The 27,828-nt window shown below is 46.1% G+C and overlaps 1 protein-coding gene across 1 annotated transcript in view; it reads right to left on the bottom strand.

Moving 5' to 3' along the window:
• Positions 1–27,828, bottom strand: part of LOC126291933 (disheveled-associated activator of morphogenesis 1) — a 1,026,745-nt gene that overhangs the window by 923,675 nt on the left and 75,242 nt on the right. The window lies entirely within an intron of this gene.

The following is a 27,828-nucleotide window of genomic DNA, read 5'->3' as shown; positions in this document are numbered from 1 at the left end:
CGCCCCCCCCCTCCCCTACCCCCCCCCCCCCCCCCCCACCACCGCTTTTGTTATTTGTACGAAGGAGTGTCAGAATAACGAATTTATGTTTGCGAAATTCCACGGCGGTTGTTGTTGTTGCGATGCTCTCTATGCTGGTCTACTCTGTGCAACCCTCTCCACCTCGTCATATCTACGGCACCCAACACCTTATAACTCTTCTTACTACCTCTACAGTTTGTCCACTCACACCCCTCCGTTGCTAAATTCACACTTCCTCGATGCCTATCAACTCATCTCTACTCTCAGACACGTTGCGTTACAAATTTGTTTTTTCCCCAAGTCGATTCAGTACCTCCTCATCAGCTGTTCGGTCTATCCGTATAAACTCCAGCGTTATCCTGTGGCACCACATTTCAAGAGCCTCTATTCTCCTCTTGCCTTGACAGTTAACCGTCCACGTTTCACTTACGAATTAGGATAAAGTCATGAAAAATTACACAACTGGACATTAAAAATAACTACACCAAGAACAAATGCAGATTGTAATCGGGTATTCATTGGACAAATATATTATACTAGAGCTGCCATGAAATTACATTTTCACGCAGTTTGGGTGCATACATCCTGAGAAATCAGTACCCAGAACAACCACCTCTGGCCGTAATAACGGCCTTGATATGCCTGGGCATTGAGTCAAACAGAGCTTGGATGGCGTGTACAGGTACAGCTGCCCATGCAGCTTCAACACGAAAGCGCAGTTCATCAAGTGTAGTGACTGGCGTATTGTGACGAGCCAGTTGCTCGGCCACCATTGATCAGACGTTCTCAAGTGGTGAGAGATCTGGAGAATGTGCTGGCAGGGCAGCAGTCGAACACTTTCTGTATCCAGAAAGAACCGTACAGGACCTGCAACATGCGGACGTGCATTATCCTGCTGAAATGTAGGGTTTCGCAGGGATCGAATGAAGGGTAGAACCACGGGTCGTAACACATCTGAAAAGTAACGTCTACTATTCAAAGTGCCGTCAATGCGAACAAGAGGTGACCGAGACGTGTAACCAATGGCACCCCATACCATCGCGCCCGGTGATACGCCAGTATGGTGAACATGAATACACTCTTCCAATGTGCGTTCACCGTGATGTCGCCTGTCGCCAAATGCGGATGCGACCATCATGATGCTGTAAACAGGTGAGTACACCATCGCAGGCGCTCCTGTCAGTGGTGCAGCGTCAAGGGTGATCGCAGCCACGGTCTCGGAGCTGATAGCCCATGCTGCAGCAAACGTCGTCGAACTGTTCGTGCAGATGGTTGTTGTCTTGCAAACGTCCCCATCTGTTGACTCAGGGATCGAGACGTGGCTGCACGATCCGTTACAGCCATGCGGATAAGATGCCCGTCATTTCGACTGCTAGTGATACTAGGCCGTTGGGATCCAGCACGGCGTTCCATATTACCCTCCTGAACCCACCGCCTCCTGAACCCACCGATTCCATATTCTGCTAAAAGTCATTGGATCTCGACCATGCGAGCAGCATTGTCGCGATACGATAAACAGCAATCGCGTTGGGCTACAATCAGACTTTTATCAAAAGTCGCAAATGTGATGGTACACATTTCTCCTGCTTACACGAGGCATCGCTCCAACGTTTCACCAGGTAACTCCGGTCAACTACTGTTTGTGTATGAGAAATCAGTTGGGAATTTTCCTTATGTCAGCACGTTGTAGGTGTCGCCACCGGCGCCAACCTTGTGTGAATGCTCTAAAAAGCTAATCGTTTCCATATCACAGCATCTTCTTCCTGTCGGTTAAATTTCGCGTCTGTAGCTCGTAATCTTCGTGGTGTAGCAATTTTAATGGCCAGTAGTGTAAATACCGCCTAACATTTAAATCTGCTTTCAATACAAGCCCCGACGGAGATTCGAGTCCTCCCTCGGACATGGGTGAGTGTGTTGTCCTTAGCGTAAGTTAGTTTAAGTTAGATTAAGTAGTGCGTAAACCTAGGGACCGATGACCTCATAAGTTTGATCCCATAGTCCTTACCACAAATTTTTCAATGCAAGCGAAAATGACCGGATTCGCTTTTTTCCCTTATCTTTTTAATTGGAAGAAAATATGCAGTTGATCATCTCGCTGGTATAGCATCTAACTTATTCATCTATACTGCTTTATGAAGAGGAGTTACAGATTCACATTGTTACAAAAATGTCGAAAAGAACTGTTTACTTCAAAATTTTACGCCATACTCTAATAAACATAGGCTACAACATTTATTAATTAATATATATAAATGCTCTGAGCGAAGGCCAAGTAATGTTCTTGGCCAATCTACTTCATCAAATTTGTACACTATATTCAACCTACACTCCTTTAAAAAATTAAAATATATAAAGTGCGAGGGACTTCAACATAAGTCAAGTAATACACCTAATTTGTACACGATATTCTACGATTCTAGGATATTGTACAGAACTTTTGTTGAGAGAGAAAATTCTGTAATGTGAAAATGAGCGATTACGTTTTCCTTCTCGCACTAAGTTTTATTTCAGATATCATTCATTTAAAGCATCAGACAAATTGCTTCTCCCACATACATTCTGCATGCATATGTATAAATTTAAACAAAAACTGTACCCACAGAAGTGTGCTCTTTTGTTTACTTCCGTCGCAGCCAGTCTGAAGTGATAATAGGAATGTTGTATTTGGGGATTATCGACTTATGATTGGAATAATATAACGAAATTTTGCAATCGTACTCGTTCACAGATTAATACTGCCATTTACGCCAGTATAATCACAGTACCAGGAGATGGACAGGTCTCTCCCTTACCCCTGATGTTAACAAACCCAACCGATTTACGCATTCATTTTAAGCGATTTCATTCCCAGTCTAGGTTTCGTTTGCAATAACAATAAACAAGAGTCAAGGTGAGAGAGAGAAAAAGACAGAGGGACTGATTGTTGGCTAGGAGGCCCGTTCCGGGGAGGTTCGGCCGCCACGTGTGAGTTGTGTTTCAGGTGACGCCACATTGGCCGACTTATGCGTCAGTGATGATGAGGACAACACCATACCCAGTCCACGAGCAGAGACAACCAGCAACCCAGCCGGTAATCGAACCCAGGCCCACTGTATGGCAGGCAGACAGGGGGGAGGAGGAGATGGGCAGAGAGAGTGGGGAGGAGAGGGATATGGATTAAAGGGGGGATAAGAGGAGGAGAATGACAAAACGTGGGGGGAGATGAACAGAGAGTTGTGTGGAGAGGGAGGTACAAAAAGAGGGAGACGAGGAGGATATGGGCAGAGAGAGTCACATGGTGAGGTACAAAAAGAGGGGAGAAGAGGGGAGATGGAAAGAGGGCGTGGGAAGGAGAGGGTGATAGACAAAAAGAGAGGGGGGGGGGAGGAATAGATGGACAGAGGAAGTGGGGAGAATATAAGGACATATACCAATTCTAATGCATATTTAGCCATTGCGAAGTACTGTCGGGTATGCTAGTTCTGTTATAAACTCCATTTTACGTTTTACTGCCTTGTTTCGTCGCAGCCCAACACGCGATCTGGCTCGGTGTGCTTGTCCGGCCGCTGCCGTACCACGTCGGCCTGCGCGGGAGTAGCGGCCGACTTGACTCCCACCTTCGGTAAGTTCGCCGACCAACGACATTTCCAGTGATTTTCGGCTGGCGGGGCTTCGCTGTTCCAGTGCACCGCCGCGCAGACAGCCTCGTGGGTGGTCACTGAGCTCTATATGTCAGCGATTGAGGTACAATGACAAGTGAAAATGGCAAGAACCTTTTGATGACGCATGGTTATAAATTCTGTTTCCAGAAATTTCTCGTCGATGACGTTGATAGAAACAAGTGCACGAGAAGAAGATGTAGTGTTTTGTGAAATAAAATCCCTTAAATGGCATTTCCTCTTCGTAGTTAGTCCACAGTCATGAAAAAGACGACTCCGATATATTACACCAGCAGACAGTCTGTAATATTGTGAAGAGCAAGGCTGAAAAAAAATTGTGTGTGCGCCCCTCCAAATTTATGCACCTCAAGTCAGTTAACGTTGATGGTGACTGTCTCACAACGGAATATTTGGTTCTAATATGGAAAAACATTAATGCCAATCGATTACGTGAATTTGCAAGTTCCACAATAACTTGAATTACGTGAAACACTGCCGAGAAATGTTTTCCACACAAGCAGAGGAGAAATTTTGTTATTTCTGAACGTCTATAAAAGAGTTTTCTTAGTTTCTCCTGCCAAAGCAATTTATATTTACTTACTGATGAGACGTTCATGAATTGTCCTAAGCTGTTCCAACAAACATTTATAACTCATGGGGTAAATTCCACTGGAATTCTTTTTGCTACCCAACAAAAAATGGAGCATATAAGGAAGCTTTGTCTTCAGTTGCAAGTAACACCAATACGAGCATGACTCTCAGACGGCAAGTCACGAACCAATCGCTTACGTTTGGCCCCAAACGAATATAAAGGGCTGCAGAGTTCATCTCGGGCAGACATGCTGGAGGAAAATCCAGTCATTTCAGTTATTTTTAACGATCCCTTCTGAATGTAGACAGTACTATGTCCGTGTAAAATTGGAAGGGAAATGTTATGGTACCGTTGATAGCGATTGGAATCAACACTTATGCTGAGGAGAAATATGATGGCAACTAAAGGGAATCAGTACGTCCTCTGTGGGATAAGCATGGCGGCAGCTAATGGGAATCAAGATGTCCGTTTCAAAATATATTCAGGGTCAGCCTGTTGTCCGTGAGAGAAACAAGATTCTTTTAAATTCGCTTCCAAATACTGGAATGTCTGCCGTTGTGTTTTATCAACGGTCTTACCGGAAATCGGAGCGTTTTAAAGCAGAAGTTAAAATGAGTGGAATTCGTTTTCGTTTTGGCTCATCATTGAAGCACTTGTTTTAAATATTTCTTCTTCCCCTTGTATCATATTTCGTATTCACTGATTTGTCTGTTGAACTAAGCTATTTTTGTCACTAAAACTGTGTTCTTGCACAACCACTCTTTGTTTACACAGTTTCTCTCTGTAAGCAGATGCATTTTTTCGATGACGTCTCCCCTTGTCTCTGCTACAGCAACTCATCGGCTAAGACGATTTTGCTGGAGTGCGGATCAATGTGATGTGCACCGTTTGGACGGCCAGAGTGGCCGAGCGGTTCTAGGCGCTACAGTCTGGAACCGCGTGACCGCTTCGGTCGCAGGTTCGAATCCTGCTTCGGGCTTGGATGTGTGTGATGTCCTTAGATTAGTTAGGTTTAAGTAGCTCTAAGTTCTAGGAGAATGATGACCTCGGAAGTTAAGTCCTAAAGCGCTCAGAGCCATTTGAACCCTTTTTTTGTACCGTTTACAGTTTGTGTTCTATAACGTCCGGGAATCTTCCAGAACATTCTGAAACATTCGGGCATATTCAGAAAAGCTAGCGAACATTATAGAACAAACTCGAATTTTTCCCATGAAAAATACTCTTCCGCGATAGAGACAGAAGATGTGGTGATTACAAAGATGTGATGGCGACCAATTCTAACCCTCTTATCTCCAGTCACTGTACAACCACTGCAGTTCCCAAGAGTAGCACCGAAATCGCACGCACACACGCCCGCACGCACTCACACACAGACTACGCCCTCTACTTCTGCTGTCGTCAGCTATTTTGGAGCCCAAAAAACTAATCTCATCGATTACTACTTTCAGCATCCCATTTCCTAATCTAGTTTTCTCAGCATCACCTGATTTACCTGGTTTAATTCGACAACATTCCTTTACCCTTATGTTATATTAGTGTCTTTAAAATGAGTTGTAAGGTGCACATGAACAATCCGTTGCATTCAAATGCTCTTATAAGTCCTTTTTGTGAGTCTGGCAATGTCATCGGCAAAATTCAAAGTGCTAGCTCATTTCTCATTGGTATCCTTCACAGCTAGAGACTGAATAACGTGGACACGAATAGGGTGCAACCCTCACTCTCGTGTCAACAGCTGCTTCTGCTTCATATCCTCTGAGTTTTATGTCCTAAAAGCCTTACGGCTGTCCAGTTTTTGAACAAATAGTTAAAACAGTTTCTTCCCATATATTTCATCCTATCTTAAGAATTTTATTGTATCACAGAAGACTTTTCAAAAATATTTCGCCAAATCTGCAAATTATTTCATTTCATGGATATGTATAAAAAATCTGATTTGATAAAATATTGCAACTGGTCACATTACTTTGGTTAGTGTTTGCTTCATAGCTCTGCAGCTGTATAGGAATACACTAAACTCTCGCAGATGCGGTCCGCTGTAGTCCGGCCTCTAGCCACTCAAGCATAAATGACTTACGCAACAATGGAGCATCATGCGCAACCGTGTTGTTAATTACTATATTAAACAGTGTTATTCAGATTGAAATTATGGATTTCTTTGGAGTTCAGTATCATGGCTTCTAAAAAGAAGAACGTTCCACTAGACATTTGCGGAAACTCGACATTTTAGATAAGTTGAACCGAAGTTGTTCGAAGAAAGATCTTGCTGCAGAGTGCAAAGTTGGGCGAATAAGTACAGAGTGAGAATGAAGAACTGGGCGTAGCTATTTATACACGGTTCTTACAACAACGCAGTGAAGTAATTACAGTGAGTGGCCCGATAATGAAGGAAAAAGCAACTGAATTCAACACACAACTTGTAATTGTTTGCAACAAGCTACCGAACTGGAAAAACCGACATGCCTTGCGGCAGCCGTAAGTCACTGGGGTTCGAAAAAAATATCAGACACTCTCAAATAATCCTGTACTTCCGGTAATCTCGTGTCTATATGTCCAAAGAATTAGCGAGACTCTAGTGGACCACTAGATTGAACGAATGGATCGTACGTGTACGCCGCCACCTAGTATATGGTCAAGTGAGCGCCTCACATACACGCTACCCACGATACGTAACTGTTCGCCGTGTTGTGTATGCTATTTCTCCTCCTCCACGCAAAATTACACGAGTCCATTTTCCACGAGCATTTCTTGTATACTTCCCATCTGTGGCAGGCAAAAATGTATTACGTCAGTGTAACTATTACAGCTTCGTCTACGTTTACACCGTGCGTACGAACCGAATTTGGCAGCACACTCGTTTCCCTCCGTTTCCTGTAATACTAGTGAGTGACGCGTGGACCGACTGGCTGACCGGAAGTCTTATAACGACCTCTGATTCTGCTGACCGTTTTCTTTCCAGCTAGCGAGACGTATATTGACTGACACTGCGACTTCCCTTGAGGCATAAGTCGTATTTATGAACCATCAAGCACTGGTAATGAATTCCATCTTTATTAGCTACCTGTTTCGAGCAACCAACCATCTACAGATAACCAGTACAGCAACGGAGAGAACACGTGACCAAGGGTGTAGCATACACGTACTGTAACTTTAAAGGCAGTGGTCAAATGTCACTGTAACTAACATTTTTCCTCTATTTCAATTCAGTGTTTTTTAAAAAAACATGTAAACAAGTATCGGTCAATTTTAAATAAATACAAAATCTGTTTATTTTCAATTCCTAATCACATGGAAATGACAATCTTCACACTGATTTAAAAATTGATATAGAGATATAAAATGCCATATAGAAGACATACATTTTTAATTCTAGAGGTCGACATGGAAATGACAATCTTGACACTGATTTAAAAATTGATATAGAGATATAAAATGCCATATAGAAGACATACATTTTTAATTCTAGAGGTCGAACAGTATTACTGATGTAAATAAATTTTCACGTGAAAACGCCCATTCGCTCGTCGGCCAAATTTTCTTTTGTGACAAAACACCGTTAGGTTTGAATCGCTAGTAACTACGAGACTCACAAAGCGCAAACAATAGTTGAACCCGCAACAGATAGACGATGTCTGTAGGTGTTTGTCGCGCAGTATGTTGGCCTGTGACGTCATCGCAGCAGCGTATGCACATGCGTGTGGTTTAATGCATCACCTTTTGCGTAGAGCAATAAATTGGTGTAGCGTGGATACGCGTTCAGATGGGACAGCTTACCGAGCTGTACTAGGACACAAACTAAGAGAAAAATATTCGCCTGAATAAAAGTAAAAATTGGCATTAAGCTGAAAATAACAAGGAAACATGCGTCGCAAGAGTCACAAGTCAGATCAGGCTCGTGTCGAAAAGAATCTAAAAAGCCTACAAAGTCCAGAATCTGAGAGCAACGGCAGCGTCGAAAACGAAACGAGAAGACGGCGCAAAGCGATTACGTAGCAGGATCATCGGACAAACAGCAGTCAGTGAAAGTGTAAACTTATGATTTATTTCTAGAGTATCAGGTACACTACACTCCAATCGTTGTATTACAGAGATTAGTAATTAAATTACATATTAATATGAAACACTTGTTACGATTTTATCCCAAAAGCTTACTGAAAAATCTGCGGCGCAGATCTGAACTGCCCACACAGTTTCTTTTCTCCACTTAACAATGCATTTCTCTTGCCTGTAATTTTAATATATTTCACTGCAACGAGTTATTAAAAATATTATTAAAAATTAATTCAATATTTGTTAATAAATATTTCTATCTGTTTAAAAATATAGAATGTACAACACAAAAATTAAAAATGTTGCTACTTACTAGACTCGAAGCAGCATATTATAATTACCAGTTTTTTTCGTTACACCCTCAACTATTGAAGGCTATGTTAAGACCGTACAAGTATATTTAAAAACGTTCGGGAATCTCCCTATCTTTGCAAACATACACATAATGTGCTTGGGGAGAAAATCTGCAAACACTGGTTTTTAAACAGATTTATTACATGTCTTGACTGGATTAATTTTTTTAAAGAACGGTCTCGGGTCAACATGAACCATCCTCTGGTCTGACTGTATCGGTTACAAGAGTAAACAGTCCAACCATTAGCCAAATTTTTAATCTACGTCCGAAACATTCATTTTAAAAATTTAATCTAATCAGGACGAATAGTAAACCTCTTTTACTGTTCTACTGTCCAAAGCCCATTTTTAAGGATGCCACACTGCTTCATTATATTGATGTCAGAGCGACCTTTAGGTCCCCTAAGCTTTAAGACGGTCAGTCGTTAATGTCGTCTTGTAAGACACACAGTACAAAGTAACGAATCTGGAGGTTTCACGCAAATAAATACTTAAATATTATATTGCTGACTGCAGCAATGTTTGGTATTCAGGAAGGAGAAGTACACCTACATCTACATTTACATCCATACTCCGCAAGCCACATGACGGCGTGTGGCGGAGGGAGATGAAGAGGAAGAAGACGAAGAAAAAGAAGACGATGATGATGATGACCTTCCACTACACGGGTACAGTTCGTGCTAGTAAAGTTTCGAGATCAACATTGTACACTCCTGGAAATTGAAATAAGAACACCGTGAATTTATTGTCCCAGGAAGGGGAAACTTTATTGACACATTCCTGGGGTCAGATACATCACATGATCACACCGACAGAACCACAGGCACATAGACACAGGCAACAGAGCATGCACAATGTCGGCACTAGTACAGTGTATATCCACCTTTCGCAGCAATGCAGGCTGCTATTCTCCCATGGAGACGATCGTAGAGATGCTGGATGTAGTCCTGTGGAACGGCTTGCCATGCCATTTCCACCTGGCGCCTCAGTTGGACCAGCGTTCGTGCTGGACGTGCAGACCGCGTGAGACGACGCTTCATCCAGTCCCAAACATGCTCAATGGGGGACAGATCCGGAGATCTTGCTGGCCAGGGTAGTTGACTTACACCTTCTAGAGCACGTTGGGTGGCACGGGATACATGCGGACGTGCATTGTCCTGTTGGAACAGCAAGTTTCCTTGCCGGTCTAGGAATGGTAGAACGATGGGTTCGATGACGGTTTGGATGTATCGTGCACTACTGAGTGTCCCCTCAATGATCACCAGCGGTGTACGGCCAATGTAGGAGATCGCTCCCCACACCATGATGCCGGGTGTTGGCCCTGTGTGCCTCGGTCATATGCAGTCCTGATTGTGGCGCTCACCTGCACGGCGCCAAACACGCATACGACCATCATTGGCACCAAGGCAGAAGCGACTCTCATCGCTGAAGACGACACGTCTCCATTCGTCCCTCCATTCACGCCTGTCGCGACACCACTGGAGGCGGGCTGCACGATGTTGGGGCGTGAGCGCAAGACGGCCTAACGGTGTGCGGGACCGTTGCCCAGCGTCATGGAGACGGTTGCGAATGGTCCTCGCCGATACCCCAGGAGCAACAGTGTCCCTAATTTGCTGGGAAGTGGCGGTGCGGTCCCCTACGGCACTGCGTAGGATCCTACGGTCTTGGCGTGCATCCGTGCGTCGCTGCGGTCCGGTCCCAGGTCGACGGGCACGTGCACCTTCCGCCGACCACTGGCGACAACATCGATGTACTGTGGAGACCTCACGCCCCACGTGTTGAGCAATTCGGCGGTACGTCCACCCGTTCTCCCGCATGCCCACTATACGCCCTCGCTCAAAGTCCGTCAACTGCACATACGGTTCACGTCCACGCTGTCGCGGTATGCTACCAGTGTTAAAGACTGCGATGGAGCTCGGTATGCCACGGCAAACTGGCTGACACTGACGGCGGCGGTGCACAAATGCTGCCAACACCGCGATTCCTGGTGTGTCCGCTGTGCCGTGCGTGTGATCATTGCTTGTACAGCCCTCTCGCAGTGTCCGGAGCAAGTATGGTGAGTCTGACACACCGGTGTCAATGTGTTCTTGTTTCCATTTCCAGAAGTGTAATTAACAGCAATGTGAAAGTGGCAGGCGAACAAAAGGTAAATGATGTCGATAAAGGCCTGCCTAGGAAAAGGTAGTCCGTTCTTTTCCATTCTTTTATACTTCCCTGCACCGAATAATTAACCCTCAGAACCTTATTCTCGACAAGGAATCCCCTGGAGATAAGTGCTACAGCGAAACACCGCTGCCAGATGGGTTGCCGCCACTTTCAGGGGCCAAGCCCTGCACATATCTTGGACCTATGTGGTATCTCACGCAAACGGTGCAGTTTTATAAAGACCTGTAAGATCGTAAGGAGACTTAGAAAATCTGTAGGAAAGAGTGGATAATGAACTTAAGAGGCCGACACAAACAGTGCAAAGACAAATATTAAGAGTAAAATGCAGAGTAGTGGGAACATGAAATGGGTTGCCTTTTAAAAAACATCAGTCTGTGGTCACGGTACACCGAAAAACTAATGCAGAATCGGCGCCAGTGACCATTTTAAGGTAACTGCATACTGATTGACTGAATTGCTGCTGACGTCATCTTGATCATGCACCATATTTTACTACCATCAAAAAAAGTTTTGCAGCATCTCGTTTCCGAGAGTTTCGGAACCTGTATTGAAAATTGCAATAGAGATCAACATAAGGATCATTTACGCCGTTTTTCTCATGAAAACCACACATTGCATGTTGTACCACCATACAGAGAGGCCTTCAGAGGTGGTGGTCCAGATTGCTGTACACACCGGTACCTCTGATACCCAGTAGCACGTCCTCTTGCATTGATGTATGCCTGTATACGTCGTGGCATACTGCCCACAAGTTCATCAAGGCACTGTCCGTCCAGATTGTCCCACTCCTCAATGGCGATTCGGTGTAGACCCCTCAGAGTGGTTGGTGGGTCACGTCGTCTTTAAACAGCCCTTTTCAAACCATCCCAGGCATGTTCGATAGGGTTCATGTCTGGCGAAAATGTCGTCGAGCGATGTCGTTATACTGAAGGAAGTCATTCACAAGATGTGCAAGATGGTGACGTGAATTGTCGTCCATGAAGACGAATGCCTCGCCAATATGCTGCCGATGTGGTTGCACTATCGGTCGGAGGATGGCATTCACATATCGCACAGCCGTTACGGCGCATTCCATGACCATCAGCAGCGTACGTCGGCCCTACATAATGCCACCCCAAAACAGCAGGGATCATCCACCTTGCTGCACTCGCTGGACAGTATGCCTAAGGCGTTCAGCCTGACCGTATGGCCTCCAAACATGTCTCCGACGATTGTCTGGTTGAAGGTATTTGCGACATATCGATGAAGACAACGTGATGCCTATCCTGAGCGGTCCATTCGGCATGTTGGTGGGCCCATCTGTACTGCGCTGCATGGTGTCGTGGTTGCCAAGGTGGACCACACCATGGACGTCGGAAGTGAAGTTGCGCATCATGCAGCCTATTGCGCACAGTTTGAGTGGTAATACGACGTCCTGTGGCTGCACGAAAAGCATCATTCAACATGGTGGCGTTGCTGTCAGGGTTCCTCCGAGCCATAATCCGTAGGTAGCGGTCATCCACTGCAGTAATAGCGCTTGGGCCGCCTGATCGAGGCACGTCATCGACAGTTCCTGTCTCTCTGTATGTCCTGCACATCCGAACAACATCGCTTTGGTTCACTCCGAGAGTCCTGGACACTTCCCTTGTTGAGAGCCCTACCTGGCACAAAGTTATAATGCGGATGCGATCGAACCGCCGTATTGATCGTCTAGGCATGGTTAACTACAGACAATACGAGCCGTGTACCTCCTTCCTGGTGGAATGACTGGAACTGATCGGCTGTCGGGCCCCCTTCGTCTAATAGGCGCTGCTCATGCATGTTTCTTTACATATTTGGGATGTTTTGTGACATCTCTGAACAGTCAGAGGGGCTGTGTCTGTAGTACAATATCCACAGTCAACGTCTGTCTTCAGGTGTTTTGAAAACCGGGGAGATTCCAAACGTTTTTTGATGTGTGTACCTCTACTAATTTCAACAAAACAGTTTCATTTTGTGAGTAATTAATTTACACTATTTTAAATCCTGTAAGTAACAATTGCGCTAAATGTGCTACGATCATTTTCATAAAATGATTTATGTTTGTAAATGGCACATTATGAACCTTTTTTAAGAGTTTTCCCTAACTTCCTTTTTTTTGTTGCAGATAGGCAATCTATTGCTTCGGGGTGTCGGAGTGCTGAATATGGGCTGCCCATGGTCATCTGATGCTTTTATACACCCCCTACCTCAGTAGCAGTAGTGAAGTACATTTGAGGGGAAACTTCGAGCTTATTTGGCGTAAATTTCCTGGTCATGTCGTAGTTATAGGTCGCGATTTTAACCTACCAGCTGCAGGTTGGGAGACTCAAGTGATTAGGACCAGCAGTTGGGCAGACGATCATATGAAATCAATCTTAGTGCCTCATCCGAAAACTGCCTTGAGCGAACCGAGTCGTGAAGATAACATCGTACACCTTCCGGTAACAGACCCGAAGTTTTAGACTTGGCGTGAAACCTGAAATGAACACTCATAAGGCCATTATACATGTAAACGGTATGACAAGAGAGCGACAAGTGACAGATTTTAGGTCACCTAACAGGTCATCTCCAGCACTGGCAATGTTGAGCACCAATGGACACAGTTACAGAGGTCGTACTATACGCTTTAGACCGATATGTGCCGAGCAAAATCGTGAGGAATGGGAAAGACCCGCCGTGGTTCAACAACCAAGTTAGGTAGCCCATACGAAAGCAAAGAGAGCTACACTGCTAAATTAAAAGTAGGCAAAGTATCACGGACGAAGAAAAACTCAATGAAGCCAAAATCATAATAAGGCGCGCAATGCGCGAAGCGTTCAATGAATATGCAAGAAAATTTCTCTCTATCGACTTGACAGAAAGTGCTAAGTGAAGCACAAAAACAATTTTTCACAGAGGAAGAATATACTGTAGTTCCTCCTTTAAACAGTCGCACGAATGACAAAATGACATATCGAAACAAGTGTCGAAGGAACAGAAAAACAATTGAAATCGCTCAACAGAGGACTTGAAAGGATACAAGTTCGATTCTACGCAGAGTATGCCGAATAACTTAACCCTTTTTGTACCAGCAGTGTACCGTCGGTCTCTAGAGGAGTGAACCGTTCCTAGTAATTAGAAAAAACGTACAGGTCATCCCCGTTTCCAAATAGAGTTGCGAACAAACTCACAAAATTATAGGCCTATATCTCTGACGCCGCTCTGTAGTAGAATTTTGGAACATGTAGTAGAACTGCTTATTATGACATTTCTGGTGTCAGAAAATATAATCTGTAGGGACCAACACGGGTTGCGGGAACAATGATTGTGTGAAATCTAGCCCGTTCTGTTCGTCCACGAGACCCAGAAAGGAACAGATAGAAGGCCCCCAGGTAGGTACCGTGTTCCTTGGCGATCGATACAGGTCTGCATTGTGGTCTAGTGGACAAAACACGAACTACGGAATATGAGGTCAACTGTGTGGCTGGATTGAAAAGTTTCTAGAAAACACAACACAGCATGACATTCTGAACGGAGACTGTCTTCAGACGTGAAGTTAACTTCGGGTGTGCCCCAGGGGAGTGTTGTAGGACAAATACTTTTCACAAAGTTCGATGGAGTCCTGTGTTCAGAGAAGTGACGGCGCTGGAAGACTGTACCGAAGTGCGGAAAGACCTGCAGAGGAGCAGCGCATGGCACGGGGAGTTACAGCCGACTCTCGGCACAAACAAATTTATCTTATTGCGAATACATAGACAGAAGAGCCTTTATTGTATGACTGCACGACTGCAGAACGATCACTGGAAGCATCACTTCCAGAGAATACATAGCAGCATCCGTACGGAGCGATTTACCAGTGGAACGACCACATAAAATTAATCGCGAGTAAGGAAGATGCCAGACTGAGATTCACTGCAAGGAAATGTAGTCCACCCACAAAACACGCGACAGAACAATACGGGAATACTGTTCGTCAGTATGGGTTCCGTACCAGATAGCACTGACAGAGAAAGTGGAAAATATCCAAAGAAGAGCAGCGCGTTTTGTTACAGGTTCATCATTCAGTAAGCGCGAAAGCGTCACAGGGATTCTCAACAATTCCAATGGCAGACGCTGCAAGAGAGGCGTTCTGCACACAGCGTGGGTTACTGTCAAAACTCCGAGAGCGTACGTTGCTGCGAAAGTTGCCTCGTATTTATCGCTACCCCCTGCGACTCTCTCTCGAAAATAGCATACAGCCGAAAGTAGTGAGATTCGAGCCTACATGGAGGCTTGCCAGCAGTCGTTCTTCATGCGAAGCATACGCGACTGGAACAAGAAGAAGGAGGAGCGACAGTGGCACACGAAGTACTCTTTATCAAACACCGAAAGGTGGTTTGCGGATATAAATGTAGAAGTACATGTTAACTACGGGGATACATGTCGAAACTTGCTGCATAGTTATATTGGGACAGGCGCGACTGTTACAGACAGGAAACAGAGAAAGTGTGGCGCATTTCAGGTATATTCTTCAACAGAAAAGAGGCAAGCTTTCCATTACAGCACCCGCTGATCCACGATGCCAGATAACCAGTGGAAACAGCCCTGCTACAGACTGAAACCGAAAGAGAGAGAAATTCGCCGACTCCCTGCGGAATGCTAAAACGGAACGGTAAGATGACAGCTGACAAAATAACCACCTTGCTTGGGCAGAAAAGAAAGAAAATGGTACAAATTTCAAATGTACTGGAAGAAAAACATCACACAGGAAATTCTAGAGATTGGTTGCAAGGGGTGGCAGGTACAGCGGCGACTACCAGCTGACGCCAGCAAGTGGCCGGTAGCTCGTAACACGCAGGCTCTGCCCACATATTGTGGGACTCTGTGCAATAAAATGGAGAAAATAGAGGGCAATATCAACAGCAGCAGAAAGTGGTGTAACTGAAATACGATTCAGGAATTAAAACTTCCGGGCTAAGAGGCCGTGGTCCAATAGTAGAAATACTTCTCCCTGACGTTTCGTTGCCAGATGATGTTGCCCGCAGCTAGCAACGAAACGTCAGGGAGAAGTATTTCTACTATTGGACCACGGCCGCTTAGCCCGGAAGTTTTAACTACTGAAGGCGCCAGCCGTGAAAGCCTACACGCTATGATGAAATACGATTCGTTATGAATAGGAAATAGAGCAGAGAGTCAGTTACTGTGAACAAGTGAGTGATAGCTTTATTCTCAACAGATTCGACACCAAACCAACACCGACTATGAGATTTAGGATATGCGTGCCTACGTCGCAAGCAGAAGATGAAGAGAGATAGAGGGAGATGGAGAGAGAGAGAGAAAGTACATGAGAATACTGACTGGGTAATTCAGTACGTAAAGTGAGATGAAAATCTAATAATCAAGGGGGACTGGAAAGCGGTTGTAGGGAAAGGAAAAGTGGAGAGAACATGGACATGGTAGAAGGAATGAATGAAGAGAAAGAATTAAGTTCTGCAATAAACTTCAAATGGTGAACAGCGGATACCCTATTCAAGAATCACAAGGGATGGTGGCGCACCTGAAAAGACCCAGAGACACGGAAAGATTCCAGCTGTACCACATCATCGTCAGACAGAGATTCCGAATCAAAAAAATTGATTGCAACCAGGTAAAGGTGCAAACTCAGATCAAGAGAACTGTCCAGAAGAATCATTGTGGAAAGAAGTAGCGCACTCAAGTACTGAGGCATGATGAGACGCGTTTGAAGTTCGCTTAGGATGTGGATATTGCTGTAGAGAATACCAGAGTAGGTGAAGGGTACAAAGAAGGTAACTATGGAGAAACCGTGGGTAAAAGAAGAAATACTTCACTTGATCGACGAAACAACGAAGTACAAGAATGCTCAGGAAAAGACAGGAACACAGCAATATAAATGCCTCAGGAATGAAGTAAATAGGAAGTGCAGCGTAGCCAAAGCGAAAGAGTTGCTGGAAAAATGTGAAGAAATCGAAAAAGAAATGAAGGTCGGAAGGACTGACTCAGCAGATAGAAAAGTCGAAACTACTTTCGCCGAAATTAAAAGCAAGGGCGGTAAGATTAAGAGTGCAACGGGAATTCAAATGTTAAACGTAGAGGAGAGACCAGATAGGCGGAAAAGTACAGTGAAGGCCTTTGTGAGGTAGAACACTTGTCTCATTACCAGGTAAGAGAAGAAACTGAAGTCGAAGTGGAAGTCATAGCGTATCCAGTGTTAAAGTCAGAATTTAAAAGAGCAGTTTTCTCAAAAAGAGACATGGTTGGTGATCGTAGCTGTTATATGCAGTTAATTGATGACGGTGTAGAGCAACCATCCACAAATTCATTTTACGTTACTTTATTCTAATGGAACCGTTATCGATTTCGAATTTACACAATTCGTTATTAGACGGCTTTCATGCTTTCATCAAAACAAAATTGTACAGCGAAATTTCACGGTAAATCACCACTGTACCAACGTATATTTTGTTTTGACTGGAAGGCCAAGAGCTAACTGCTATTATTGATAGCTCCAACTTTAGCGTTGACTTCAGTGCGAGATGCTTATAGTAGTTTCCACAACGAAGCTTTGTCTCGAAACCTGACGGAAAATTGATATAAATTCTTGTCGTGTGTAAAGAATGTTATCAGCAAGACACAATAAACGCTTTCTCTTCACGATAGCAATGGAAATACTATCGATGACAGTGTTACTAAACACAGCCTTAGGAAATTTCTTCACCGAAGAAGACGAAGTAAACATTACAGATTTCGAATCAAGAACAGCTGCCAATATGAGTAACTTAGAAGCAGATATCCCTGAAGTAGTGAAGCAACTTAAATCATTTAATGAAAGCAAGTCTTCTGGTCCAGACTGTATACAAATTAGATTCCATTCAGAGTATGCTGGTGCAATAGCTCCATATTTAACAATCATATACAACCGCTCGCTCGACGAAAGACCCGTACCACAGACTGGATGATTGCACAGGTCACACGAATATAGAAGAAAAATAGTAGGAATAATACACTAAATTACAGGTCAGTATCATTAACGTCGATATACACCAGGATTTTTGAACATATATTGTGTGCGAACATTATGGATTACCTCGAAGAAAACTGTCTATTGACACACAGTTAGCACGGATTTAGAAAACATTGTTCTTGTCAAATACAACTAGATCTTTACTCACAGGAAGGCAAAACAGACACTGCAGAACACTTATAAGATGCAACAGATTTACTAGACTGCCTACACTACGTTTGTCCGTTCTCTTTTGGTGTACTGTTGCGTAGCCTGGGATCCTTGGCAGATAGAATTAACGGGATACATCGAGAAAGTTCAAAGAAGAACAGCACGTTTAGTATTACTGCGAAATGAGGGATTTGGGGTGGACATCCTTAAAACAAAGGCGTTTATCTTTGCGGCGGATTATTCTCACGAAATTTCAATTACCAACCCAGAATGCGAAAATATTTTGTTGACACCGACCTATATAGGGAGAAACGAACATCATAATAAAATAAGGAAAATCAGAGCTCGAACGGAAGATTATAGGTGTTCGTTTTTTCCGTGCGCTACTCAAAATTGGAGCAGTAGGGAATTATTGTGAAGGTGGGTCGAAGGTGGGTCGATGAACCCTCTGGCAGGCACCTAAGTGTGATTTGCAGAGTATCCATATACATGTAGACATTGCTAACGGAAGAGAAGGTGATTTAGAGTATCTTTTGAATGTAATGAGCAGTGTATTGCGTACGGAATATGGACAGAGTAAATCAGAGAGAGACGACTGTACTGAGAAGTACCTGAATTGACAATAGCGAAAAGCTTAACATCAGAATTGGTGATCACGAAGTAGACGAAATTAAGGAATTCTGCTACCTAGGCAGCAAAATATCCCGAGACGGAGAGAACACGGAAGTCATAAAAAGCAATCTAAGACACCAGGGAAAGGTTCCACAGTGGTAGAAGGACCTGTAGAGAATAAAAACTGTACAAGAAGACAGAAATTGGAATGCATCCATCATATAATTGACGACGTAGGTTACAAGTGACACGAAAAGTTTGGCTCAAGAGAGGAATTCGTGCCGGGCTGCATCAAACCGTCACAAGACCGAACAAAAAGAAAGCTCTCGACATCAATTGTGCTATTTATCTACAAAATTGACTATTGCAGTTTCGACCTTAGGCGATTTAAAAGTGCTTTCAGGTTTTGAAGACTCAGCGAGAGTCTACATTAACGACAGAAGAAGATGTGAAGCTGCGCGATTGGTGTCAGTCTTTGTGATACACATCATCGGTATGTTACGGCACTCGAAAATTTCATTAGGTGAAAGGTGGAATAGTGTATCTATAAGTAAATAGGAAGTCGATGAGGAATATGAAGTCGTTTAAACTATTTTACTAAATTGTGATAAAAATACTGTTTATTAGAGTGTTCATAGTTGTCGAGCGCAACTGAGGAACTGCTTCCCCTCTGCCTTTACCTTCTCGAAAGCCAAACTGGGAGTCACCTAGCAGATCCTCGGATTTCTTTTCTTCTGTATGTTTTCAGGAACTAGGACGCATAAGCTGCTAAGCAAATGGTGCGATAGGTGTCGTAAGTTCCTCCCTTGCTATCTTCAGGACTGTGTCAATCGTATTTAAAAGACAAAAAGTTAAAGTAGGAAGTACAAGTTGCGGTCAGGTTTAGAAATTCCTGTCTGCACTGTTAGGTGAGGCCTATGAAGTGCGCGATGGCAAGAGGAGGCACCGCAGGGCAGTGAGAGGAGGTGGATTATGGCGGCGGCCGTGAGTCAGCTGTCGCTCGATATCCCAGCAGCGGCCGGAACGACAGCAGCACTCGTACGTCTCCGTCCGCCCCAGGGACCGACTGCTGGAGAAAGGGCGCCGCCGTGAAAGGCCGCCCGCCGGCTGCCACAGCGGCGGCAGCGCCCTCCAACACAGCAGGCTCGAGGTACTTACCAGTTCAAATGGCTCTGAGGACTATGGGACTTAACAGCTGTGGTCATCAGTCTCCTAGAACTTAGAACTACTTAAACTTAACTAACCTAAGGACATGACACACATCCATGCCCGAGGCAGGATTCGAACCTGGAACCGTAGCGGTCACGCGGTTCCAGACTGGGACCGCACGGCCACACCGGCCGGTACTTAGCAGTTACTCAATTATCGGATGAATAATATTTTGTTTTTGAGCGCAAGGATTATTTTCCATTCAGCTTTGTATATTTCATTTGCATCCGACTTCGAAGCCTTTTACGGTATAGTCATCGTTATTAAACACACCTGCAAGTACACTGCAAGTAGTTGTGCAAACTAATCACGAATTGATATTCGTACCGGTACAGACGGAAATTTGAATGTACACTGTGGCGAACGGTGTGTGCGTGTGTGACGCTGCAGCTCAATTTCACCGCACAGGCGGTAAGGATAGTACACAGGGGCCACGTCGATTGCAGAGCATAAAGACTTTGCGAATTTCATTCCCTTTACGCGGTTGGGCAGTAATCCCCAGAGACAGGCGCGTGACAGCATCTCAGGTACGACGTGTAGTTCGGCTGCAGTAATCGTAGAACCGCTGGACGTTTGAGTAGCAGCGATGAGACTACTCGACGATGCTGGCGGGAGTGAGGGAACAGTGGCCGGACACGGCGTCGACCCGCTGAGAGGACGCAGGCGCGGCGCAGCTCGCCCCTCTGCACACCGGCGAACCCGTCTGCAGTGGCGTCCGGCACATTCGGCCTGGAATCTTATCGAATGCACTTCGTGAATTCTCCTTCGAATGGAGCCTCGACGACCCACAGAGTCGTGGCACGCCAGGCTGACGCTCACCTACCTCACCATCCGACAGTCGGGAGTGACGGTCTACGGTGCCGTTTTGTGATGCATCCGTGCATTCCCTTCACGTGTTTATCCTAACTGTTACGCACGCGACGAACCTTTGCGAGATCTCGGGAATGCTGTGTAGCAGCCAGGATACATGACCATCTAACAATTATGCGTCAGCAAGGAGTCTCTAGTGTGCGTCGGGAAGACGGTGCGAAGATGGTAGCAAGGCGCCACTCAAACCGCAAGGTCGAGTAAGCGGAGCCGGCTCCAAAAGGACGGTCGCGAGTAGGCGGTGGCAGCAGCAGAATGCACCACTGACCACAAATATAGGAGTGATGAACAAGATATAAAGTTTAAGTGAACGGTATTAATTATCAGTGAACGCCACGGGTCGTGGGCAGTATCTATAACGAGTACTCAAAGTGATTACGGTGTTGTAAAATGTTGAGACTAACGGCGCAGCCAAGAGCTGCCATATTGGAAAGTCTGTGACGTGCGTTTTGAAGTCTTCTTCATTAAAACAATTACATTACAAAACGTTGTTAACCATTAAGAATTGGAATCCTGACACACCCCATTTCAGCAGGAGCGCAAATCTACATTGAATCTGGCGCCTGAGCGCTACTACTGCGACGAGGGACAACCGAAGTGGCAAGACACCAGGTTAGTAATAAAGAAACCAAAGACGGGAGGCACAGTCGCTCCCTCCTCGCTACAAGGCCACACGTAAAAGAAGGAGCGCAGTGTAGTTTCATTTCATAACAGGACCCCTTTGGTTGTCAGCCGTTCCATCGACTTCTGTTTCCCTTCACGGTTACTCATCGTGGACTTTCATTTCAGCAAGATAACGCCCGTGCACACACGTCGAACATTCCTACTGCTTGTCTTCACCTTGCCAGACCCTATCTCGGCCAGCAAGGCCGCCGAATATCACGCTTGAAAGCAGTACGGGCAGGGCCCTCCTGCAAGCTGGGGACTGTGGCTATCTAACGGGCCCGTCACACGCAACCTGCGCACTGTATCACTTAGTAGGACATCAAGTAGCTCTGTGAATGAACACCGAGCCGAATAACTGCTTGCATTGGAGCAGCAGGTGGATGAATACAATACTGACTTGCTCAATTTGTCAACTTCTTTCTCTCGAATAAATAAGTCAATTTTTTAAAAATGATATTCATTTGTTTGTCTGTACATCTATGCCACCTCTACCCATATTCCGTCCCACTCGGATAATTTCCTTGTTGTGTGCCGCTTTTTTGTCTCGGAGTGCATATTCTACTGCCATACCACAGCATACTGTAATGCGATAAACACACTACCTGGTAAAAAGGTGGAGTATTTAGGAGACATAGTTAGAAGTCAATGTAACCACGTGCACGGGCGCGTCATATCGGCTGTGTAAACGATTAGTTGAGGTTCTTTGTGAGACGTATATCGGCCACCACAGGGCATTACTGTCGCTGACAGCGACGCTAGAGGTCATCAATCTGAAGGACAAGCACGCGCCCCATACCCGTCGCAGGTAGCGCTATCAGGACGTCGAGGAGTTTGGCACAGGACTGGTTTTGGGTTTCCACTTCGTCCGACTGATCGAACCTCGCAGTATCGAGGTTTGTGGGGCATTTAGATGATGCGTCGCACGGGACACTGAAGAGAGGCATATTCGTCGTACGGCTTGTGGTCGACCACAAAGGAGGACCGCCGTATCACGCACCGGGCACACCGTAATCCCTTCACTTCTGCGCCTGCCATCCGAGAACAAGTACTGGACTCCCTGCGACGTCGTGAACTGGTCCGATGTCTGCTGAGCGCCGGCCAGAAAATTATTAGACAGTTTGAAAAGACAGGCTCTTTCGAAGTAAGCTGGGGCACACGGAGGAAAGCAGTCGAGTACGTGGCCACAGCACTGCAGGAGGGGTCGAGCGGTAGCGTGCAAACGTGGCACGCAAGGGGAAGAAGGGGAAGTATCCGAACGTTGGACACGCCTGCGAGAACGGTGCATAAAATGCCACGAAACACCCTGCACCGCTATCCAGACAAAGTCACCCATTTTGAAGTTTTCCTGTTGACCTGCCAGAAAGACAAACGTTCTTTCTGGAATTTTTTGTTCGGAGTGGCTTCGGAACATTCTGTATAGAGGCCAAGCCCATTTCTATCTCCAAGGACATGTGCATACGCAGAACCGCAGAACGCACATCAACCAGTAGTACTTTATTCTAGAAAAGAGGCTGTGTGGTGCAGGTTGACGGTATCTACTATCGTAGGGCCGTACGTTTTGGAGGACATCAGCTCTGCGTGAGCTGTTACCTGTACCGTGACTGATACATGCTCGAGACTCTTTTGCGCACCAAAGTCACTCCGAGCTGGTGATCCTTCGCACAGTGAAGCGGCTGCTGCGGAGGCGTTTGTCTGCCGCTGTATGCGTGCGGCCGCACGGCCGAGACCGCCTAGTCTCACTTCGTGTGACTTCTGGCTGGGGATGATCCGGGTACTCGAATTACGGAAGAAGCGGAAATGAAGGCACGCATTGCGCAACGGCTTCTGAACGTGCCCTCGAGCCGGCCGGAGTGGCCGAGCGGTTCTAGGCGCTACAGCCTGGAACTTGTGGCGGGAAACGTTCGCAAACATATTGAGCACGTCTTGTGCCAGTCTCGCGACAATTAGAGACCGGTGTCACGTTGCTTTTTATGCGTTTTTTGGCCCCAGGACGATCGAAAATCGATTTGTCTCATTCAATGTGGTACGCCTTGCCGTGGCTGATGGGCTTACCTAACTAACAGTGCCGCAGCTGCCGAACTTGTGTGTACTCATCCGCATTGAACATTACGGATGGTGTGATGTAGAACTGAAACTGTAGCCGTCATGTTTAGATTCGTTTATCATTTGTAGCCGACCCCCTTTTGCGTTACGGCGCTTAGAGTGTCGGTAAAATTTGCGTTAAATTGTCTTTTGTTCTGTGACGTTTCGTCTACGTCAATAAAACGCCGTTCAAATTTGGTGTCATTTGAGCAGTGGTTGTCTACCTACAGCGTTTTGAAACTGGCCCTTTAATTATGGACACCCTGCGTAAAGAGAACGACAGCGGTCCTACCACACTTCCCTGGGGCACTCTTTCTCTCCGATGAACACTTTCCGTCCTGGACTAGGATTACGCTTGGTCTACTTCAGTGTGATTGTGAAGTAAAGGTCGAATCGTGACTGTAGCAGGAGATGAATTCGATGCTTCAGGCACGGTGAGGTTAGGGCGCGGAGGAGAACACTGGCTGGTCACTTCTAGGCCGGACAGTTCGGATCAACATTAGTCGGAGTAGGGTGTAGGCGAGGTGAGTCGCCAGAACGGAAGTTACTGAGGGTTCTGGAGGCAGTCGGATCGGGAACAGCGCTGCTAAACGTAGTGCGATGGCGACTGGTCAACGGGCAGGCAGGCCTGTGGGTACGTGAGGTGCGTGTCGGTGCGTGCGGCCAAGCTGTGGGCGGGGCCGCCGCTCCGGGCTGCGACACGCATCGGCGAGCCGGCGGAATCTGTCCGACCGCGGCGCATAAATTATGTGGGGGAGCGGCGAGCGGCGAGCGGCGAGCGGCGAGCGACGTGGCACGGCCGCCCCGAAGGTGGCGTTCTGTGTGCAGCGGGCGGGCGGCCGGTGGGGCTCGACAGCTGTCGTCGCCGACACACACACGCCATCTGACGAAAAACGTCCGGACACCTATTAGTCGACATTAACGACGGGTGCGTCTATCCTCCATACCTTTGTAACGACTTCAACTCAACTGCAAACACTTTCAGGACAGTGTCAGTGTCTCTGGACGGTTGGTTGATTGGTTTGTGGCATAAAGGGACCAAACTACTGGGTCATCAGTCCCTTTTTCCTGGCGCATGCAAGGCTCAACGCACAAAAAACACCGACACCACACTTAAAAAAAGAATGGAACAAAGAAAAAAACATACACCACAAGGTAAAGCAGTAGAACGTACTAAAACCATGGAGCAGATGGTCTGGGCTGGCTCATCACAATAATAAAAAGGTGAGCCACCAGTCTGAAACCGTCAGAAAACGGCACGAGGGAGTTAATATCGATATGCGCACAGACGGGATAACCAACGGCACGAGCAGGTTAACGTGACTTTTCGCTCTCAGCGTTCTCCAGACGCCGTTACCAATTTTATTTGGCTCACAAACCATGCAGTTTGTTCATAGAATTCCAATTTAGCTGTACTAAAACTCACATTTGCGGTCTTCGCGTGGTTCAGCCGTGCGTGGCTCGTATTCGTGCCAAATCACATATGACATCCTGCTTTTACTGTACTACCACCTCGTCATGTTAATTTCAATTACTGGTGCCACTGAGTTGCCGCGGCAGCAGCGGCGCTTATCCATATAAGCGCTGGCGTCTTATCTTTCCTGACTGCTACTACTTGCGGGCCGTCGTGTGTTGCCAGGGGAGCAGTAGCGAGGCTTGAGTAGCCGTGCCTCGCCCGACCGTTGCCGGCACACGTGACTCGAACTGGGGACGGTCTCGGTTGATCGTCGGTTGGTCGTCTTACCGGGCGACCTGTATCAGCTCGCCGGTCGCTGACGGGTTGGCGGTGTCTGTGTCAGGCCGTGGTTGGGCCGTGTCACTGCTCGGTCGCCGCTTTCACCATTGGTTGTGTTCTTCGTCCTAGTGTTTGTGAAACTGTGCGTAGCTCGTGATGTCGACTGCTCAGTTACTTTAGTGCTGTCTCCGTGCTGGTGTGGCTTGGAGCAGCGAGGAACTCACGGCGGGGCGTGGTCTGCCCGGACCCGCTGGCGGTCTCTAGCAGCGTCGGAGTGTGTGGCGCTGTTCCCATTGCTACGAGGTCCGTGGCTCACCGGCCTTGAACACCACAGTTGACTTTGGATTTCATTTACCAGCAAGTCGAGACTGTTCACATTGTGCCGTTCTGTTCTCATTTTTGGTTGTTGTGACATTCCCGTGAGCAACAACGTGTGTGTGTGTGTGTTCGAGTTGGCGAAGGTGTAGCCACCGTCTGGTGGACTCTGTATTTCGTTATTTGCAATTGAAGTGTACCAGCGGATTTTTCTCCCTTGTGACCGTTAACGTTCCGGTTACCTGTCCTGCCCATTGACGTAAATTCAGGAAGTGTCCTTTCCTCACAGTGTTGTCCGTGTCCGGCACGGTGTGTTGTTTGACAGCTTAATGTATGCTCGGTTGTGGGCGTCCGTGCCTTTTACGTCTGCATTGAACTCCCTGTTGTGTGCTGGTCGGGTGAAGTGGACGTTACCTTGTCGGTGGGTCCACTGACTGCCTGTCGGTTGGGTTGTCGTCAGATCGAGAATGGTTGGGCCGACTGCCTGCCTCACCTAAGTGAACGTTAGTACTTCAAGTGCTGGCCGACCCCCGAAACTTGTGAGCACCATTGGCTGCACTGCCTTTTCTTATTTTCTGTTGTGTGTATTTGTGTGGCTCATAGCCGATGGTTTTGAATTAAAGTTCGATTGTTTTTAGTGTTGTTTTAAGTCATGGCCCTTCAGCCGCTTTAAAATTAAAGTTCCTCGCTTAGATTGTTTGAGGCCTTCAGCCTAATTTAAGATAAGGCTCTGTTGTTTAAATTTATTTCACCTTGAATCTTAAACGATGGGCCTTCGGCTGTGTTTAAATTAACGTTGTTGCTTTTCTAGTGTTAGATTTTTGGGCCTTCAGCCAAATTATAGAACGTCCTTAACGTGAGGCCTTTTGCCTTCTAAATATTCTGTTTGGCGTCTGAATTTTGAGTTAATGGCTTCTGGCCGCTTTTTTAATTAAAGTGTTTGTGATCTTAAGGCATAAGATAGTGTGGCGTATTCAGGCGATAACTAAGTTTTAGAATTTATAGTGTAATGTTTGGTCAAATAAATAAAGTTTGAGTGTAACTGACAGCCGCTCATTTTGGCCCCTTTCCAGAATTCCCACTACCTGTCCTGTCCTGCGGATTTAGCAGGGAATTTCAGTGGTATACATTAATCAAAGCTTCAATATTCGTGAACGTGTCCACTTAGGAAGGACATGAGGCTACAAAAAGCTCGCCAAATTGAAGAAAATCACTCTTGACACACTGGCACTCTTGTATTTACGTAACATCAAATATTGGAGAAATTAATTCCATTAATTTCATAGGACGGTAGCTCAAGCTTTTAAAACCTTTTAAAATTGTATACACGAGGACGAAGGAAGGAAATCTGGTTTACCGTCGACATCGAGGTCATTAGAGACGCTCGAATTGTGTCAAGGTCGGGGAAGGAAAGCGGCAGTGTCCTTCCAAAGGAAACGTCCAGATATTTGCCTTGTGCGATGTAGGGACATCGTGGAAAACCTAAATCAGGCTGGTGAGGCGCGGGTTTGAACCGTCGTCTTCCTGGATGCGAGTCCAGTGTGCTGACCTGTGCGGCCAGAGCGAGAACCCTCGAGCGCTCTACCCACGGTTCCACGAGGTAGCGCCGCAATCAACCGCACTACGCTGACCTCGTATTTTATGCCACAATATTGTAAAATGTTATTCACTGACATTTAATTCTAGCAAATGGTAACAAGAATGACACATTTTCATGAATCTCCAATGGGCCGTTGCCTTAAAACGAATAACGCTGGTAATACGCGATTATACCGCTAAAATAACTACATACGAAAATTCTAAACAACAATTAGACGTTTCCCGTAGTTTTACTACAACAAATTGCACAAATAATGATTCGTTCTCGAGACATTCAAAGTGCTGGTTGCTTAGAAACAGCATATAGTCATAGGGTATAATGTACAGTATAAGATCAAACGAATATCGATTTTTAATTAACACGACAAATACAATATGGCGTCTTTATTTCAACTTGTGACATAGCGAGCGTTTGTCCACGTGACTAAAAGGTTCGTCGATGTGAAATAGCGGTAGCACAAAGTAACGCCACAAGACTGGCAGAGCGCCACAGCAACGTTAGTCACTGTACCTGGTCCCGTGTGCCGACGGCTAAGGAGCCGGAACCAGGCAGGGAGGTGGTGCCGGACGGCGGGGTGTGGCGCGAGGCCGCTGTCCAGGTCGCGGTTGTGGGCAGGGCACTCTCTTTCCGGGGTGCAGTCGGCCACGCAGCGCCGGCTCACCACCGGGTGCAGCGCCGTGCTGATACGGTCAGTGGACGTCCCCGACCCGCTGCTCTGCCGAGCACAGCACACGACGCTGTGAAATGTGTAGCGTTTCCTTAAGCTCCGCCGCC

Source organism: Schistocerca gregaria, chromosome 9 (assembly GCF_023897955.1).
Source record: "Schistocerca gregaria isolate iqSchGreg1 chromosome 9, iqSchGreg1.2, whole genome shotgun sequence".
NCBI lineage: Eukaryota > Metazoa > Arthropoda > Insecta > Orthoptera > Acrididae > Schistocerca > Schistocerca gregaria.
The sequence above is the reverse complement of the archived record's forward strand: the minus strand, read 5'-3'. Positions and strand labels throughout refer to the sequence as shown.